Here is a 14505-nt window from a genome sequence, read left to right on the forward strand (position 1 = left end):
ATGAGTGACACAATAGGCCTGATTTTCCGGGTTTCATAGTTCAGGATGACAAGAGTCAGAGAGGTTAATTTACTCACCCAAGGTCACCCAGCTCGTGGATGGGGAGAGAGGACTGACCACAGATCCCCTGACACCAAGGCTGGTTCCTTCCAACCAATGTTGTCCTGTGTATAGTCCCGTGTGCGAGCCAACGATGCGCCGCATGGAAAAAGCAGCCTTCCCTGAGAACCTGGAAACTGGTCCAACTTGGAGAAATCTCATTATCACTTTTTGAAGCTTTACCCTGACGGCATGTTAAGTTGTATAATTTTTCTGGATTTGGATCTCGGTTGGGACGCTGGTGATTGGCACGTACTGTGTCTCATTCGGGAAAAATTTCCCTCAACCTATATTAAAAGACTGGAAAAGAAAGACAAAACAAAACCCCTCTGAATAAAAGGCATTTAGGGACTGTACTGCTATTTGACCTACAAAGAGAATGACAATGATTCAGTAAGTTTATTATCTAATTTTTTGTTTTTAAGACCTAAGGATTTATGCCATCTGGACCTCTTGATTGGTCTCTGTTCAGTTTCTCCATGAAGCCCCTTACTCCTTTTAGCCATAGCGGAAATAAAGCCCACAGCTGGGCTTCTCTTATTGTCCACATATACAACAGTTGCTGACTTTTTTTATTATTATTATTATTTCGGATTTCGGTTGCTTGGAAATTTGTGACGTTAGTGATGTTTGCTACTTTTTATCTTGATATATATTTTTTAATCCCATCTAAATTTTCTACATTGTTGGCTGGGGTCAAATCATCCTGCATTTTTGCTGCTTTGTTTGCTTTCCCAGGCCTTCCTAGATTTGGAAAGCTTAATTTATTCTTTTCTCTGTTTTTATTATGCTCACTTTCACCCTTAAAAGAATCAAAATCTCATCCAGAAACAACTTGCTGGCTCCCTCCTAGAATTTATATGGTTTTAGGAGAGCAGCAAAGTGATTTAATAAAACGGAAGTTCTTTTATGAAAGTGTTTTTGCCATTGTCTGTGTTCATTTCTGTTCTGGTGTTTTCACCCCGTCACACTGCAGCATGAACCCAGCTAGACCTGGGTTTGAGTCCCCAGCTCCTTTTCCATTCTTGTGTGTTTTTAGGGGCCTGGAAGGAATGTTTCTAGGAAGGAATTTCCCATGTCCTCTCCATTGTTTAGGGTGGCCTGCTCTCTTCACTCATGTTCTAGAATGATCCCTTGCATATGGCCATTTAGGGAGTGGTGAGGGAAAGTCAGGGTCAAGATAAACACAAGGAGGAAGGAGTAGGAGCATTTAGGAAAGACTGTTTCCCTCAACAGCACACAATCAGGTTAAACACAGAGGCAAGTGGGGAGGATTTGGGTGCACCTCAAGTCCACAAGAGAGGTGGTTAGAGCTTAAAGTTAAAAGCCGTGGTTTTCCAGAATAAAGACTCCCCCAGATCTTAAGGACCCAAACCATTTGGGGTCCACCTATCTTCACTTGTAACTTAGAATTAACATTTGTCTTGAAAATGCACAACGCAGCCTTTTCTGGAGGATGAGATGTTTAGGAATTTTTCTGCAGTGGTAGACATTAGTGACTCTTTTTGTATATATAGAGCCTTTGAACACCCTTCATCTATTTGGAAGATTCCACTCTGTAGAGTTTATTCCTCCTAAGGTAGAAACCAGAAGTCTCTTCCCCAGACTCCCTTATAGCTTTGGTGCATTCACGTTAGCAAAAATCTCTCTGCAGGGGTGCCTGGATGGCTCTGTCAGTTAAGTTTCTGACTCTTGGTTTTGGCTCAGGTCATGATTTCATGGTTCGTGAGTTCAAGCCCCACATCGGTGCAGAGCCTGCTTGTGGTTCTCCCTCTCCCTCTTTCTCTGTCCCTCCCCTGCTTGCTCTGTCTCTCAAAATAGATAAATAAACTTCAAAAAAAATTCATAAAATCTATCTGCAGACGGCCTGTCAATTAGAAGCCAGTGTACCCCAAAATGTGGGGTCCCAAAGAATCCGTGCTGTGAGGATGGCACAGATGTATCCAGGATCCAGGGACCACAGGGGCCACAGGGGCGGAGTTCCTGGTGGTGTTAGAGGCTGGGGGCCAGTATTGCAAATTATAGTGCTCTTTCTGTGGGTTTCCAGCTGCAGTGGGGTTACAAAGTGATTTGGGTTTATTCCTGGGGGTGTCACCTTTACTTGGTTTCCACAGTGATAAGAACAGAGCTGCTCGTGGAAACTCCTAGAATCAGTAGCTAGTTGTCCCATGAATTTAAGTCCTGAGCTGATCAGACAAGATTCTGCCAGATGTAAGTCCCCAGTTCTATGACAACACAAAGGAGGGGCATTCTAGCAGCCAAAGGGGTAAAGACAAAAGGGCAGGGAAAGAGGCTTCTAGGTGGAGGTGGGGGGGCGGCAACAAGAGTGAAGAGTAAGCTCCAAACCATCTGGCCAGGAGAAAGGTGAGAACCAGGAATGCAAGCTGGTGGCCTAGAGGGCTTCACATGGGCTTCGGGCTGTGCTCTTGCGGTCTGTTGTGGTGTTGCATAATTACTGACATGGAAAGTTGTTTACAGTATGTTCTTAAATGATAAAAGCAGGTTACAGAGCAGTAAATGCAATATGAAATGGTTTTTGTGTAGTATAGATGTACATACACATGCATGCATAAATGTGTGTATTATGTGTATGTATGGATAGTTATGGTATATACACACATAAAAATACTTAATATTAGGTTGTTATATCACAGGTGACATTTAAAAAGAATCTTTTTAGTTACCTAGAGTTGATGATTTGCCTTAAATGAATCTAGATTATTTGCGTAATACAAATAAAAGTTAAAAGAGAGAAAAATATCATGTTCCTAAGTTGTCCTCAAACACATGACACTTTATTTCACTGAGGTCTGTTGTTGGATATTGGGTGGTGTTCATTTTTCCCTATTCTAAAAAATGTTGGCTTTAATCAAGTGGCATTTTGTTGGTTTATTCTCTCTCTTTTTTTTTGGAAGTATCTTTGAGGGGCCCCTGAGTGTCTCAGTCGCTTAAGTGTCCGGCTTTGGCTCAGGTCATGATCTCACCGTTCATGGGTTCGAGCCCTGAATTGGGCTCGGTGCTGACAGCTCAGCGCCTGGAGCCTGCTTAGGATTCTGGGTCTCCCTCTCTCTCTCTGCCTCTCCCCACTCACACTCTGTCTCTCACTCTCTCTCTCTCAAAAATAAATAAACAACAAAAAAAAGAAAGGTATCTTTGATTACTAAAGTGACTTGGTTTGGCTGTTCTATATCTTTTTCAATATATTTTGAAGGAAGGAATTTTTTTTTTTTTTTTTTTACATTCCCTCTCTCCTGCTTCTTTATAAAATGTCCTTGAATTTCCAGAATAGATGAAGCTCCAAGGTAAACTGGAACTCTAATTTTCTGGACATTCATGAAACGAGATAATACATGCCAAATTGCAAACGGAGCATAAGTGTTGCAAGGTGCTCTCTCCATCCTTAAGAAAAGAGAACACTTAACACAGAAACTAAAGATGAAATACCCAAACTGAAAAGGCTCTTTAAAATAGCAGACATTCTACATTTTCTCACTTGATCATCAAAACAAAACCAAACTAAACCAGAAAGAATATTTCTTTACTACACGTTCGTTTTGCCAACACATTCCTTTATATTAAAAATGAAAAGACCTTAAAATACCCTAACAGATAGCAAAGCCTTGGAGAGCAAGTTTACATGCAGGGCTGGAGACATTCATTAAAATTGTAATTAGACTCACAATTAAATTCATTCACAGTAGAAACTTTGCTTGTAAGTGTTGCTACAGGAAGAAACCTCCGTCTGAAAATTAGTTCAGCAGTCTGAGCGATTTTAATTATGCAGAGTTGATTATCGCTAGAGAAGGAAACCTTTATTGCAGCCACAGAATGAAGACCTTCCCCCCCCCCTTTTTTTTTTTTTTTTTTTGGTTTCCGGAGCTAATATGAGGTCCATATTTTGATATCCAAATGTTTCTCTAGGCAAAGAAAATGTGAGAAAATTTCCACAGCAGGACAGCCGAAATTCCAACATGGTCCCCGGCTAAATAAGATACGCAGCACTACACCCTGCATCTTTTTTTCATTATACGCCTCGATCCTCGTCATTTGGTTAAGGGAAAAGCAAGGAGACAGAAATAGCATTTATTTGACATTTACTATGTGCCATCCTCTGTGACCGGCAGATTCTTTTCCCAGGTCCCCGCTTTGGATCGTTGTTCCATTTCACAGACGGAGAAACTGGTGAAGGGGAGGTGAAGTGAGTGTCCTAGAAGGGGAGCTGCATTTCAGCATTTCTCTTCCTCATTCGGTGCCCGCTCTCACACGCTGTGTTACCCTTCCGCCGTCCCCCGCTATCTTAGCAAGTGCTCGCACGCCAGCCCTGCTTTGAGCCGTGGGTCCGGGTGAGGCTGAGGGCAGCACTTGTACAGGCCCAGCCCCACTCCTCACTTTGGCCCAAACCTCAGAGGCTGCAGGACTGTGCTGGGTAGAGCGGAAATGGGGTGGAGGAGGCAGCGGGAAGATTGCCCACGTGATTTGGGAAAGTCACTTTGTCTGTCTGGAGTTCCATTTCTGCTCTGTAAAATGCTTGCTTGGTGTGGGAGGCCCTCAGGGCAGCGAGATTCCAGGATTCCCTGATGTAGGAGTGTTGGCAACACTGACTCCATCTTTGGCCTTCCATCTTGTTCGTGCCAGAGCAGTGACCTCCCTTGGGGCTACACGTTCCAGACCCCTTGGAGGTAAATGTGTGCCTTGACCGGAATGCAGGGAGGCTTGTTCTCATCTTTCCTACAGTTATTCAGATACCTAGTAGAGATGACATAGTTTCTGCCCCTCCCCCGCTCTGGCACACGGATGGCACCATGAGGTCTGTTAAATAGTGAACTCTTTGACCTCACTACAGTGACTTCTGCACCTGCCCTTGTTCTACAAAATCTGTGGACTAAGTTCCTGACTTTGTGGAGAATAGCTGGATTGTCACCTGCCCCACCCCCTCGGTCCGTAAGTTAACTTGAAAAACTTTTTGAATGTTTTATTTATTTTTAAGAGAAAGGGTGTAAGTGGGGTGCAAGTGGGGGAGGAAGAGAGTAGAGAGAGAGGGACGGAAGATCTGAAGTGGGCTCTGTGCCGACAGCAGCAAGCTGGATGCGGGGCTCAAATTCACTAACCTTGAGATCGTGACCTGAGCCGAAGTCGGACACTCAACCGACTGAGCCACCAGGTGCCCCAGTAAGTTATCTTAAGTAAAACTCTGTAAATGGAATGGAGTTGCCTGCTTCGTTTTCAGGTCTCAAAGTGACTTCTCAGTTTGGAAGATACTTTATGGTCCCTCCTCCACCTTCTAATATGTGTCCGTTGAACTTTCAAAGCAACCGCAGGCAGAATCTTGCTGAAACTCGAGTGCCTCTCCTCCAGAGCCCAAAGCCCTGCGGAGTGCTCCTATTTCTAAAAATAGGCTGGCTCAGTCTGTAGAGCATGCAATTCCTGATCTCAGGGTCCTGAGTTCAAGCCTCACTTTGGGCATAGAGCTTACTTAAAAAAAATATTTATGAAAGTGTGAAGCAGTAGAGAGGAAGAAGTTTAATGAACCCTCATTTACCCATTATGTGGATTTAACAACTGTTTACATTTTCCACATATACCCACCACATTGGTGGGTTGTGCTGAAGTCTAAAGGAAATTACAGACACAGTATCATTTCAACCACAAATAACTTCAGCATACATCTCTAAAAAGCAAAGGTCATTTTTCTACATAATAGTCACAGAATTTTCACACCTAATATAATTAATAATAATTTCTTCAGATCATCAAATAGCCAGTTCACTCTCAGATTTCTCTAATTGCCCCCAGATATTACAGCTGGTTTGTTTCAAGGAGGATCCCATCAATGCCCCTACATTACATTGTTTCTTGTGTTTCTTAAATCGTTTTTAATCTCCTATAGTCTCCCTCTATTTTTTTTTCCCCAGGACATTGACTTGTGGAGGAGTTTCAGGAAACTGGGGCTCATTGTCCGGTTGAAAGTTTCTCTTTCTGAATTGTCTGATTGCTTCCTCATGGTGTTAGCTTTCTTGTTCTGCTCTAAGTCCTGCCTAAGCTGAAAATTAGAACTAAACACTGAGTGGATCCAAGATCAACATTTTGTCGAGAACATGTCATGGGCGATGCTGTGTCCTGCATATTTAATCACTTCAGGAGACAAGTGAGGCAGTGGTAGCTTGGCCCCACCTCTGGAAAGTTACATTCCCTTTGTCACCAGCTTGTAGCCTGTGAGTGATACTTTGCCATTAGGTCAATATCTAGTTCCCCATCAATCTTTCGGCTACACGTCTTAGCATCATTGATAATCCTTGCCCTTATCAGCTGACCAATGGTGATTATCCAATTCTGTATTTCCTTTTGATTTATTAGCTGACATTCTTCCACGCAGAAGTGTTTTCTGGAAACTCATCTTGACAAAAGCATGGTCTAGAACCCCAAGGCTGGGCTCCTTGGCTTCTTGCATTAAGTCTTAAGCCGGGTTTTAACTTAATTGGCCTTAATTTGGATTTGAGAAGAATGTTTCTCAGGATTGCTGGATTCAGGATCCCTGTCTCAATAAGCTTGGCTTCCAAGGAAACAAAGGCAAGCCTGGCTCATATAATTGGAAGAATTTCCTTTTTCTCTTGAAAACCAAAGAAACACTAGGAAACAGGCAATGCAGTGTCTGCAGAATATTTTGAAAGTATACATTGTCAACGAAGCTCACATAGAATTGTAAAAAATTGTCTTCCCCAGAACAACTTTCTTCTTCAAGTTGAACTGTTAACTTCTGACATACCACATGCAGATGTGTTAGCCATATTCTTAGGAGACACAGACTAAATCAGCTTATCTCTGCCATCTTTGATGTTAGCTGGGGGCTGTCTTCTTGTCTTTTCCTTGTGAGTTATAGGCATCTTGCCTCACTCTGCCCCAAAGCTCCAAAAGATGTGAAAATTTATAGGCAACCAGGGCTTGAGTCTGTGGCCCATGATGATATGAATTCCAACCTTTCGGAGCTTCCATGAAACAACCAGTGGGAAAGACAAAAACTTCTGTAAAGTGGTGCATATGTAGGACATCAATTCAGTGGATGCCTCCACTTGATTGATGATGTGCAAGCAAGAAATCAGTGATAACATGTATTCCTGAATTATCTGGGCTTCAGACCTCCAAATCTTGAATGGAGAGCCTAGATTGAACTCTGAGATATACTCTGAAGGTCAGAAGGAAAATAGAACTTTGATACAACCAAAGAATCTTTGAAGGGGTGCCGCATAAACTGTTCAGTGCATTCTCTGAGATGGTGTGGCTTGAAGTTAGGCAGACCTGAGGTTCCAATTTCCAACCTTTACCAGCTGGGTCAATTTATTAGCCTTTAAAAGGTGAGTTGCTTCATTTGTCTGTAGCTGGAGCCCCATGTGAGCGAAAGTTGGAACTCAGAGATGTCTTTGTGTATCTGATGAAATCATGGGCCTGTCATGCTAGGAATCACTTGGCATGAGGCATTTTGGCCCAAGGGAAATGAGAGCAGAGGGTTTTACAGATGCTTGAGTATGGAGAAGGGAAAGTGAGGTTTATAAGGAGTCTGGGTCAGATGAGTCTTTAAGCTTAGCCTCAAGGCTGTGTCTAATCTCAAGGTGGCAGTGGTCACAAATTGAAGGGGATGCTTGCACTGTGGCTCTGAAGGTTAATTTTGGTGCCCAGGAGTCAAAGTGAGACACACAGGGGGTGGACCTCCGTGGTCCTTACCCACACTCTGCATGGAGCTCAGCATGCTCACAATATAATGAGGACAACAGAAAACAAGTCCTTTTCTTTTCTTTTCTTTCTTTTCCTTTCCTTTCCTTTCCTTTCCCTTTCCTTTCCTTTCCTTTCTTTTCTTTTCTTCTTTTCTTTTCTTTTCTTTTCTTTTCTTTTTTTCTTTTTTGCAATTTAAGGTCTGATGACTTTGGGAGCCTCATAGGGTGAGATGCTTGTTAGGATTACCAGTTTTCTTGTGGAGAGAGCCAGTAGACGGGAACTGAGGTGAGTTCCCAACTTCAAGGGTTTTCATGGGCAACAGGCCTCATGGAGTAAGTGTCCAGAGCTTGAGAAGGGCGGCTGTGAGTCAGGTGAAGCACTCCTGCATCTTAGAGATCCTGTAGAAAGGATGCAGGGAGCCTGCAAGATTTATATTTCAAGTGTTAATGTTGGTTTGAACCTACTGCATTTACAGACTTGTGTGATAATCTTGCTAGGGCTAGATTTAGAGGAGTTAGCCCTACTGCAAAGAATTGCCTTCGGGCTGAAATAAAGAAAGTGTGTAACACAATACTTGGCACAAAGCAGCAGTTTCAGAACTGTTAGCTCCCTCATGTTTTATTTTTATCCCCATCTCCATGGAGATACATAAGGTCTTCTTTTGAGGTCTAACTTCTGGGTAAGTATTGTCATTGTTATGTTCATTGGTTTATTTATTTTGCTGAGTTTTCTATACAAGAACACATTTTCTCCTTGCCCTTTTGATTCCTTTCCACTGTTCTTAGAAACAATGGCAATAACAACCAAACATGGGTGGCCTTCCATTAAAATCCCACAACTGTAAATGGAACTGGTAAAAAAAGAAAAAAAAAAGGATAGATCCAAATTAAAGCGATAAATGTATTCCCGTATTCTTGTTAATGCACAGATATCCAACCTGCATAACTTTTTCTTCTAGTCATGCAAGAGGCAAAGGTAATTTAGAAACACTCATGCTCTCTTTGTCACGCTATTGACAAAAAGGCTCAGAGAAAACATAATACACCCTTGTTGAAAATAAACATGAAAAAGCCCTTAAGACATGCAAAGGAAGGTCTATAATTTAGAGCAAATTTTTTAGCCTGAATAAATCACATCTGTTATTTCCTTAGTGCCAAAGAAAGGCTAGGCTGTTCCCGGAACAGGGCGATTCCTTCTACATATGTTTCCCAAAGGGCCTTGATGATGTCAGGAAGTAGTGCCCTCTGTGATATGGTCAGGCAGAAACTGGCCAGTAATATTAATTATGGAAAAGGATCATTTCTTATGGATCCGAGTCCAGTCATTTGGCTTGAATGATCCAACTGAATCTCCTGAAAGCACATTACAAATATAGTTTCAGAATTTTAGTAAGTTCTCTCTTATTTAGAATCTCTCATGCCTTCTTCCCATCCCCTGCTGTCCTTTAGAGGCAGATTCCATCACCTCCCACCATCTCCAGTGGACTTTACCACCCATTTTCCATGATGCTTCTGCACTCTGTATTTACTTCTGTTGGGGCATCTGTCAGGCATGTTACAGATGCACCCCAACTTACCATGGTTCGACTTGTAATTTTTAAAAATATTTTTTTGTTTTCAGACAGGTGCAAGCAGGGGAGGGGCAGACAGAGGGGGACAGAGGATCCAAAGTGGGCTCTGCGCTGACAGGCTGTCAGCAGCAAGCCCCACGTGGGGCTTGAACTCATGAACTGAGAGATCAGGACCTGAGCCAAAGTCAGACGCTCAGATGACTGAGCCACCCAGGTGCCCCTTGACTTATAATTTTTTGACTTTATCATGGTGTGAAAGCTATGCCCAGTGGAAACCATACTTCATATTTTGAATTTGATCTTTTCCTGGGCTAGTGACATGCAGTGCATGCTCTCTTGTGATGCTGGGCAGAGGCAGCCACACGATCACGAGGATCAGCTGGATCCTACACTGACAACCATTCTGTGCCCACGCAACCATTCTGTTTTTCACTTTCATACAGTATTCAATAAATTATATGAACTGTTCAAGACGGTGTTATCAAATAGGCTTTGTGTTAGATGATTTTGCCTAACTATGGGCTAATGTAAGTGCTCTGAGCATGTTTGAGGTAGGCTAGGCTAAGCTATGATGTTCAGTAGGTTAGATGTAGTAAACGCATTGTCGACTTAGGATATTTTCAACTTACAGTAGGTTTATCAGAATATAACCCCATCATAAATCAAAGAAGAGCTGCATGGATTTTTGTTTTTATGACTGTGTCTCTCACTAAAGAGCTATTTCCTTGAGGGACATCTGGGTGGCTCAGTTGGTTAGGAGTCCGACTCAGGCTCAGATCACGATCTCGTGGTTCGTGGGTTCAAGCCCCATGTCAGACTCTGTGCTGACAGCTCAGAGCCTGGAGCCTTGTTTCAGATTCTGTGTCTCCCTCTCCCTGCCCCTCCCTCACTTGCACTCTGTCTCTCTCTCCTTCTAAAAAATAAAGAAACATTAAAAAAAAGAGTTATTTCCTTGGGGAGAGGGCCTCATTTTTCTATTATTTTGCCCCCAGAAATGAACTCAGTTCCTACCTGCAGCATAATGTTCAATGAATATTTGCTGGAGGGGTTCATAGAGTCTTGGGTTTGGAAGGAAACCTTTTGGTCATTTTAGGAAACAGAATAGTGGAGCAGATAACATCTGAGCCATGCCCTCCCCTCATTTAGCAGAGGGAGCCGTGGGACTGGATCAGGATCGCACAGTGAGCTAGAGGCAAGCAGAAGCCAGAATTCAGAAGTCCCGTATCAGTTCACGGACATAACGTTCTGTGGAACATTTGGATGTTATCAGTGACTTTGAGGAAAAAAATGGGCTGTATATTCCAGTTAGTTGGCCAGCTTTATTCATTGTAAAACTTCCTTGTGATGTTTCTAGACTGAGCTATGGTTTATAGCGTTTCATAAACATATTTCCTCATGAACCCTTTCCTCATGTACCGTCTCACTGAACTGATGTTCCCCAAAATGCACTTTGGAAAACACAGTTGTGGTAGGCAGAATAATGCCCCCTCCCAAATGTTCAAGTTATAGAACCTATATATATGTTAGGTTACAAGGTTATAGAACCTGTAGGCATGTTAGGTTACAAAACAAAGGGGAATTTAAGGTATTGGATGGAATTAAATTTACAAATCAACTGATCTTCAGCCAGGGAGATTGTCCTGGGTTATTGGGGTGGATCCAACATAATCAGATCCTTAAAAGTGGAAGAGGGAGACAGAAGAGGAGGTCAGAGTGATGCATTGTGGGAAGTAGTCACTGAGCCATTGCTGGCTTTGAAGTTTCAGGAAGGGACCAGGAGCCAAGGAATGCAGGTGGCCTTTAGAAGCTGGAAAGCATGGAATGGATTATCCCTTAGAATCTTGAGAATGAAAATGTAGTGCTACTACGTAGTGGTTATCATCATTGTAGCCAAGTCTATAGCCGAACTATGCCAGACTTCTGATCTCCAGAAATATTAGGTAATAAATTTGTGTTCTTTCAAGCCACTAAGAGTGTGGTAATCTGTTATAGCAGCAATAGAAATTTAATGCAATTTTGCTGATGTCGTAAACTGCATGTTTAACATGCTCCCAGATAAGCTTGGAAATTGTTTATATTCATGAGTATATTGTTTGCATTGATGTCTCTATGGTGAGTTGGAATGATTCGCCTAATTAGCTGCAAACTGATCCCAAAAAAACATATTTTATTCAATTTTTATAACTTTTGCTAAATTCAATTTTTTAGAAGAAAGGAACTAGGTCCAGCTACACTCTAAGGGAGGAAATGACCAACCACCTGAGTACCAAGAGACAGGGATCATTGGGAGTCATTCTAGAAGCTGCCTACTGTAGACAGAAAGGGATTAATGGATTTGTTTTACAAGTTTATATTTCTATTCTTACCAGTGAGTTTGAAAGTTTCTTAAAGTTCTACTACAGGTGAGGTGACCATATAAGTTATCATCCAAGCCAGAAATCTTTTGAGATAATGGAATGCACAGTGCTGTAAACAACCACACTGGGATAATCAGTATAGACTGTCCCCAGAACTGCAGATGTACGGTCCCACCAGTTGAAGGTCACATTTCTGGGCCTCTTTCTTAGCCATTAGCATAATACCAACACATAACAAATATTTACCACATTCCTGCTTATGGAATGGCAAAATGATTCGAAGATACACAAGGGCACTAAGGCCACTAAATGTACGGTTCTTATGTGTCATTCTTATTAGGGAGGCTAAGAAACCCTCCTACCCTATTTAATCTTACTTTATTTTTTATCTTTTAATGTTATTTATTTATATATTTATTTTAATGTGTATTTATTTATTTATTTATTTATTTTTGAGAGAGAGAGAGACAGAGTGTGAGCAGGGGAGGGGCAGAGAGAGGGAGACGCAGAGAATTCAAAGCAGCTCCGGGCTCAGAGCTGTCAGCTCAGAGCCCAAAGTGGGGCTCGAACCCACAAACCATGAGATCATGACCTGAGCCAAAGTTGGACGCTCAACTGACTGAGCCACCCAGGGGCCCTTAATCCTACTTTTTAGTTAAAAAATAAATCTATGACAACAGAGATTACACTCTAGGAATAAATACAGAGAGAAGGGTGAGTGTTGGATTACAGAGGTATTGGCTTTAGCATTTGTTCTCATGAATACAAGGACATACAGTGTATGGTGAGGACCAGCTGGGTCTTTAGCATCATAGACTTGGGAGTAAGGACAAAAAAAAAAAAAAAAAGGAAAACATTGTTTTTTTTGTCTTGTGATGAGAGCTTCTAGGATTTCCTCTGTTAGCAACCTTCACGAAATATGCCATACGGCAGGGTTAACTATAGTCGTCATGCTGGACATTACATTTCCAGTACTTACTTACCTTGTAACTGGAAGTTTGTGTCTTTTGATCACCTTCATTTAATTCTCCCAGCCCTATCTGTTCTAGAATATATTTAAGATATGTATGTCGCTACACAATCTGAGGTTTACCAGAGTCCTTAACAAAGTCTATTAGAATTCCTAAACTTACAGTAATTTATCATTTTAACTGTCAGAGATAGTAGAAACTGAAAGCCATAACCAATTTAAGACAATGCTGATACGCCACGGATGAAAACAGTTGGTCCTTTCAAATTACAGGAATTTCAATTATTTACATAAGTTCTTTCAGAGAACTTTCTTTCTCTGAAAGAACTTATAAGTTTTGTACCCAGATGGCATGAGAGAGTAATAAATTCAAGTTTTCGGTACAAAAATGTTGCCATTTCTGGTTTATAAAAAACAAGTTTTTGTAATCCTTAAATAACTCATAGTTACTAATAATTAGTTCTTAATTATACATGAACATGGGGTTTTAAACAATTTTGCCTCTTAGAGAAGAAATCTGAATTTCAAATAAACATGGAATAATTTTTTAGTGTCAGTATGCCCCATGCAATATTTGGGACACACTTAAACTAAAAACTATTCTGTATTTATCTGAAATTTAATTTTAACTGGAAGATCTCTTGGTTAATTTTATTCCTAGGAATTTTATTCTTTTTGATGCTATTGTAAATGGAATTGTTTTCTCAATTTCCTTTCCAGATTATCCATTGTTAGTAGATAGAAACATAACTGATTTTTGTATGGTTACTTTGCATCCAGCAATTTTTTTGTGGAACCTTTGGGGTTTTCTAATTATAAGATCATGTCATTTGAAAACAGAGGCTATTTTACTTCTTCCTTTCCAGTTTGCATATCTTTTATTCCTTTTTTTTGCTTAACGGTGCTGGCTGAGACTTCCCGTAGTATGTTGAATAGCAGGGACAAAATATTCTTCTGTATCTTATTCCTGATCTTGGAGGAAAAGATTTTACGACTGTGATGTTAGCTATGGGTTTTCATACATGGCTTTTTATAATTTTGAAGTAGTTTCTTTCTGTGCCTAGTTTACTGAGTGTTTTTTTTCTTTTTTATCATGAAAAGGTGTTGAATTTTGTCAAATGCTTTTTCCTCCCCCCTTTTCTGTTAATGTGGTGTATTACATTTATTGGTTTTCATACATTGAACCATTCTTGCATTCCAGGAATAAATCCCATTTGGTTATGGTCTATAGTCTTTTAAATGTCTGTTAACTTCTATTTGTTAGTATTTTGTTGAGGAATTTTGCATTAATATTCATCAGGGATATTGGTTTATAGTTTTTTTTTCTTTCTGGGAGTATCTTTGGCTCTGGTACAGGGTAATGCTGGCCTTATAAGAGAGTTTGGAAGCATTCCTTCCTCTTTAATTTTTTGGGAGAGTTTGAAGAAGATTGGTGTTAATTTTTCTTTAGATGTTTGGCTAGAATTCATCAGTGAAGCCCTGGTCCTGAGCTTTTCTTTGTTGGAAGGTATTTGGTTACTAGTTCAATTTCCTTACTCATTATAAGTCTGTTCAGATTTTCTATTTCTTCATGATTTAGTCTGGTAGGTTGTGTGTTTCTAGGACATTGTCCATTTCATCTAGGTTATCAAAACTGTTGGTATACAATTGTTCATGGTATTCTCTGATAATTTTTTATTTCTATAAAATTGGTTGAAAGGTCCTGTCCTTCATTTCTGATTTGAGTCTTCTATTTTTCTTAAACTAGCTAAAGTTTTGTAATTTTGTCAATCATTTTGAAGAATCCACTATTCATTCTGTTG

General features: G+C 40.8%; 1 long non-coding RNA gene across 3 annotated transcripts in view; it reads left to right on the plus strand.

The window, feature by feature from the left end:
* The window catches only part of LOC113594514 (uncharacterized), a 79774-nt gene that overhangs the window by 50889 nt on the left and 14380 nt on the right, over positions 1-14505 (plus strand). Inside the window, exon 8 of one of the 3 annotated variants that reach the window (XR_008296406.1) lies at positions 83-1499. The exons of the other annotated variants lie outside the window; for them this stretch is intronic. This is a non-coding gene — a long non-coding RNA (uncharacterized LOC113594514). Of the gene's footprint in view, positions 1-82; positions 1500-14505 lie in introns of those variants that run through there. 3 annotated transcript variants of the gene reach the window in all.

Source organism: Acinonyx jubatus, chromosome B1 (assembly GCF_027475565.1).
Source record: "Acinonyx jubatus isolate Ajub_Pintada_27869175 chromosome B1, VMU_Ajub_asm_v1.0, whole genome shotgun sequence".
NCBI lineage: Eukaryota > Metazoa > Chordata > Mammalia > Carnivora > Felidae > Acinonyx > Acinonyx jubatus.